Genomic DNA, 7,056 nt, shown 5'->3' with positions numbered 1-7,056 from the left:
TAATATTTATATTATATATATATTATATTATTATAAATTATAAAATATTAAAATATATAATTATAAAAAAAAAAAAAATTATATATATCATATATATATTTATATACATATATAAAATTTTTATATATTTTAAAAATAAAAAAAATATTAAGAATAATTATGAATATTATAATAAGAATATTTTTTTTTTTGATATATAGAAATAATAAAATAATAATAAGATATTTTTTAAAAATAAAAATAATAAGATATATAATAAGAAAAATTAAGAAAATTTTTTTTAAAACTTTTATATATAAAAAAAAAATAATTTTAAAAAAAAAAAATATAAATTTTAATATAATTTTATTATAAAGATAATAAAAAATATATATAAATATATATTATAATAATATAAATATAAATATAGAAAAAAGAAAATAATATAAATATATAATAAATATATGATAATAATTTAAAAATATAATATACAAATAAATAATTCAAAAAATAAATATAATATAATAAATAGAATAAATAAGATATTTAAATAGAAAAAAAAAAGATTAAATAGAATAATTAAAAAGGTGAATTTAAAATGGATTAAAAAATAAGAATAATATAAGATAAAATTTTATGAAAAATAAAAAAAGATAAAAAGAAAAAATAGAATATATAAATATTATATAAAATAATGAAATTTAAAAGAAAATTTTATAAACATAATATATAATTTTTAAAATATAATAATAGATTTTAATTTTAATAATATATAAAATATATAGGAAAATTTTATATAATATAAATAAAGGGAAAAATATATAAAATATAAAAGATAAAAATAGAGAGATAAAATAGGGGAAAAAAATATGAAAAAAATTAGATAAAAAATATAAATATAATATACAATAGTATAATATAAAGATATATAGATAATAAAAGATATAAGGAAAAAATAAAAGGAAATATAATTTTTAATAGAATAAAAAAATTATATAAATAAAATAAAAAATATATATTATGAAAATATATATAAGAAATATAATATATAAATTATATAATATAATTAAAATATAGGAAAAAAATAAAAAAAGAAAAATATAAATAATATATATGAAATTTTTAAATAAGTATATATATTAATATTAAATAATAATAATATATGATTTTAAATAAATAAGAGAATAGAAATTATAATGATATATATAAAAATAATATTATATATAGAAAAATAAGATAATTATAAATAACAAATAAAAAATATATATAAAAAAAAGAAATAGAATAATTATATATTTTAATTGGGAAATTAAAAGATAAAATTATATGAATAAAAAAATAATAAGAAAAAAATAGATTAATATTAGATATAAAAATATAAAAAAATAAATATATTTTAAATATAAAAATAATATATATATGAAAATTTTAAAAGAGATTATAAATTTTAAATAATAAATAGTTTTTTTTGTTAAATTTTTTTGGGGAAAAAAAATTTTAAAATATAGATATAAATATAAATTTTTAAAAGAAATAAAAAGAATATAATATAAAAATTTTTATAAATAATTTTAAATTTTTTAAATGATTAATTATATAGAAAAAAAATAGATTTAAAATAAAAATAAATATAGAAAATATATTTTTGAATTATTTATAAGAAAAATAGATTTTTAAAAAAGAATTTTTATATATAAAATTTATATAGATATATAATATATAGATATAAAATATATGAATTATAATTTTGATAAATATAATAGAATTTAAAATAATAAATATATATATAAATATAAGATATTTAAAGAATAATTAATATAAAAATAAGATAATTTAAAAAATAGATAATTTTAATATAAATAATATTTTTAAAAAATAAAATATTAAATAGAAAATAATAATGAAATTTTATATAGAATATATATAATAGAAATATAATATAATTGAAATATATAAAATTATATGATAAATAAAAGTAATATAAATTTTTGATAATAAGAATGAAAAAAATAAGATAATAGTATATAGAAAAAAATAAGAAAATAAATAAAATATTTTAAAAAAGTAATTAGATATAAATAATAAATATAAAAAAATATATTATTAAATATTATTAAAAATATAAGATATATAAAAGAGATATAGATAAATAAGATTATTTTAAATAAAAAATATATTAAAATATGATATATTAAAAAATATATATAGAAAAAAAATATATATATTTAAAAATTATAAATAAAATTTTAATAATATAAAAATAAATTATTAATATAAATATAAAATATATAGATAATATAAATATAAATTAATATATAAATATATATTATTAATGATAATATAATAAATATTTTAATATAAAATAAAAAGGAAATAGATAAAGAAAATTTTAATATAAAAAATTTATAAAAAAATTTTAATATATATATATAATAAATAATATATATATATAAAAATAATAATATAATTTTTATATAATATAAATATATATATATTTATAAAAATTATATATTAGAAATTTATAGAGGGATTTAAAGATAATATATATATAAAAAATATATATAAATATATATATATAAAAAATATATATAGGATATAATTTGATATTTTAAAAATTAATATATAATACATAAAAAAATTTTTTAAAAATAATATTAAAAATATTTTTAAAAATATAATTTTAATGATATAAAAAAATATATAAAATATAAATTAAACAAATTTTTATTTTTAAAAAAAAGATATATATTTATAAATATATAAATTTTAAAAATAATATATTATAAAAATTATTATAGGTTAATTATAAAAATAATTTAAAAATATTTTTTAAAGATATATTATATATAAATAATATTATTATTAAATTGAAATATATATAAGGTATATAAAATTTAAATAACAATGTAAATATATCTAATTTTTATATAAAAAAAATATAATGGGAAAAAAAGAATAAAAAAAAACAAAAAAGATACAATAATAAAAAAGGGGTAAAAAAATTATAAAAAAATAAATTAAAATAAAAAATACATAAAAATAGAACAAAAAAGAATTAAATAAAATTAATATAAAAAAACCATAAAAAATAAAAAAAAAGAATATATAAAATTCAGATAAATATTAAAAAGATAAGAAATATAAAAGAAATAGAACAAAAGATAAAAAGGAAAATAGAAATATATTATAAATATATATAAAAATATATAAAACATTATATACCCAAAAATATATTAATATATTAAATATAATAAATAATATAATATATATATTATAATAACAAAAATAGAAAATTTTAAAAAAGAATCAAAAAGATAATTATAAATATAGTTAATAAAAAGATAGAACATTTTATATAAAAAACAAAAAATAAAAAAATATAGAAATAGAAAAATAATAATAAGAAAATGAAGATATACAAAGAGAAACAAAAGATAAAAAAGATAGACGAAAAAAGGAAGATAATTATAAATATTAAAAAAGAAAGATATTTAAAATTTGATATTATTGAAAAAATTAATACAAAAGGAACAAAAAATACAGATAAAAAAAGGAAAAGATAGTATAGGATAATGTAAATAATAGTATAAGATGATAAAAATAAGGAGATAATATATTTAAAGAAATTCTAAATAAAATATAAAAGAAATATTATAATTTAAAAAAAAAATAAAAAAAACAAAAAAAAAGAATATATTCAAAATATTTATAAAAATATAATATATAAAAATAAGAAAAAAAAATAAATATTATAAGAATAATAAATAATAAATATATATTTCAAATAAAAAAATAAAAATAATAAAATAATATACAAAAAAGAGATACAAAAAATTAATTAAATAATAGTATATAATAGAAAAATATATATAAAATCTATATAAAAATTTTTATTAATATTGAAATTTTTTATATAATATATATATATTATAGATAAAAGAATATTAAAATATATAAAATAATTTTAAAAATATATAAAATAATAAAAATATAAATTTTTAATATAAGAATAAAATAAAATTTTGATATATGGGAAAATATAGATATAAATATGTAAAATATAATAATATATTTATATGATATTATAAAAATTAATATATAAAATATATTAGGGAAAAAATAATAACTAATAAAAAAAAAGAAAATATGAAAAAATATAATAAATAAATAGATATATATTAATTAATATTTTTATATATATATTTATTAAAAAAATATAATATATAAAATATTATATATAACTATATCATAAAAATAATATATATAATATATATATATACAATAATATATATATATATTTAATATATAATTATATAAAAATATAATATATATTATTAATTATTTAAATATATAATATATATATTATTAATATATATATTTAATTTATATTTATTAATAATAAAATAATACAAAATAATTTATAACATATTAAAACAAAATTTTAATATACAAAAATATTTTTATATATATTAAACCAAAAATATATAATATATATATATATAATATTATGTAATAATTTAAAAATATAATATTATATATTATATAATAAAATTATATATTTTATTTTTATATATTATATATTATATATTTATATATATTATATATATATATTAAAACCTATTTATTATTATATATATATTAATTTTTATATAGTATTAGATATATTATATATGTATAATTTTAAAAATATATATATAATATATTATATATAAAATATTAAAAAATAATTTTAAAATTATATTATATAAAATAAGTATATATTTTTATTATTATAAACAAAATGTATAGTTTTTCCCAAAAAATAATATTTATATAATATATATTATATATTATATATTTTATAAATTATGTGTATTATGAAAAATATAAAAAGTCTTATAAAATAATATAATATAGATATTATAATATAATTAATATATATATTATATAAAAAAAAAAATTTTTAAATATAAATTTTAATAAAAAAAAAAAAAATAATATATAGAAATATTTTTAAATAAAATTTATAATTAAAAATTTATAATTTTAAAACATAGGTATACATTTTTATATATACTAAATTTATTAAAAATATATATATAAATAAAAGATATATAATAATATTATTATATAAGAAAATTTTAAAAGTTATTTTAAAAAAAGAAAATTTTAAAAATTGTTTAATTTTTTTAAATTAATTATTATTATTTTTAAAATTTTTTTAACTTTTATCATTTAAAATAAAATTTATAATTACCCAAAAATTAACTTTTTTTAAAATTAAATTATTTAATTTTTAATTTAATAATGAAGTTTTAATACCTTTAGCTCATCATTTTTTAAAAAAAAATAAATAGAAAAATTGGGTTTTTAAAAAGGGCAAAAATTTCAAACTAATTTAAAAAAATTTTTTTAAAAAAATTTTTATATCAAAAAAGGACCAAAGGGAAATTTTTAAAAAACAAAAATTCATTTTCTATAAACAAAATTACATATAATTTTTAAAAAAAAAATTTAAAACCCTTTTCATTTTTTATAAAAAGGATTTAAAAAAAAATTATGGGTTTTTTGGTTTTACTTAAGTAAAAAATTAAATTGTAATAAACTAATTTTAAAAAAATAAAAATTATATTATTAAAAATTATAAAATTTTTTAAAAAAAATAAATATAGTTAAAATTTGAAGAAAAAAAAAAAAAAAAAAATATTGATTAAAAAAAAAAATAAAAATAAAAATAATATATAATAAAAGGATTTTAAAAAAATTGGAAATTAGGTAAATTTTTTAAAAAAATTTTTTCAAAAATTTAAATTTTAAAAAATTTTAAAAAAAAATATTTAAATAATAAAAAAATTGTTTAATATAAAACTATAGAAAATAAAAAATAATTTATTATAAAAAAAAAAAAAATTTTAAAATTTTTTGCCAAAAGGAAATTAAGATTTAAAAAATAATAAATTTTGAAAATTAAAATATTATATAAAAAAACATAATTTTTTATATTAAAAATTAATCTATTTTTTTTAAATTTTTTTGGGTTTTTGTAATAGAATAAATAAAAAATTTTAAAAAGGAAAATTAAAATAATAAAATTTTCTTATTTAAAATTTAATTATTAAAAATTAAATTATTATTAAAATTGTTAAAAATGTTTTATAGAAATTTATTGTTAAATAAATTAAAAAGAAATATTATAATTTAAAAATAAATTATTTGGGATAAAAAACAATAAATCATATATTAAAAAATAATATATAAATTAAAGTTAAAAGATTTAAAAGGGGTTAATAAAAGGATAAAATAAAAAAAAAGAAAAATATATATTAAAAATAATTTGTTTAATTTTTTTAAAAATTAATTTAATAAGGAAATAAAATTTTGTTTTTTTTTTATTAAAAATTTAAACAAAATTTTTTTTTTTTTTTTTTTATTGAAAAAAAAAAAAAAAAATTTTTATATATATTAATAAATTAATTAAATAATGTATTTAAGGAATTTCAAATTTTTTTATTTATGATAAATTGGGATTTTTTGAAAGATAAACTTTTTAATTAAGAAAATTGAAGGGGGTTTTTGGGAAAATTTTTTTAAATAAATGGTTCTTTCAATTTAGGTCGATTTGAAACAAAATTCAAAAAAAGTTCAAGAAAAAAAAAAAAAAAAAGGAAATTAAATTTTAAGTTTTTTTGAAATTTTTTAAAAATTAAATAAAAAATTTAAAATTAAATTTATTTTTTTTTAATAGATTAATAAATTTGGGGTTTATTCTTAAAAATTTTACAAACAAACAGGGTTTTAAGATAAATATATTAAAAAATTATGTTTATTGGTTAAAAAAAAAACCCAAAAAAACAATAAATAAAATTTTAAAAAGAAATTAAAATAAAATGTTTAAAAAATTAGTTATTTAATTTTAAAAAATGAAATGTAAAATTTAAAAAAATATTTATAAAAAAATTTTAATATAAGAAAAATAATATAAAATTTTTTAAAACAAAAATACCTAATTTTAAAAAAATATATAAATTTAAAAATTAAAAATTAAAATACAAATAGTTTAAAAAAACGAAAAAAAAAAGATCTATTGTAATTTTCTTA

This window comes from Penaeus monodon, unplaced genomic scaffold, assembly GCF_015228065.2.
Source record: "Penaeus monodon isolate SGIC_2016 unplaced genomic scaffold, NSTDA_Pmon_1 PmonScaffold_136, whole genome shotgun sequence".
NCBI classification, from domain to species: Eukaryota; Metazoa; Arthropoda; class Malacostraca; order Decapoda; family Penaeidae; genus Penaeus; species Penaeus monodon.
The sequence above is the reverse complement of the archived record's forward strand: the minus strand, read 5'-3'. Positions refer to the sequence as shown.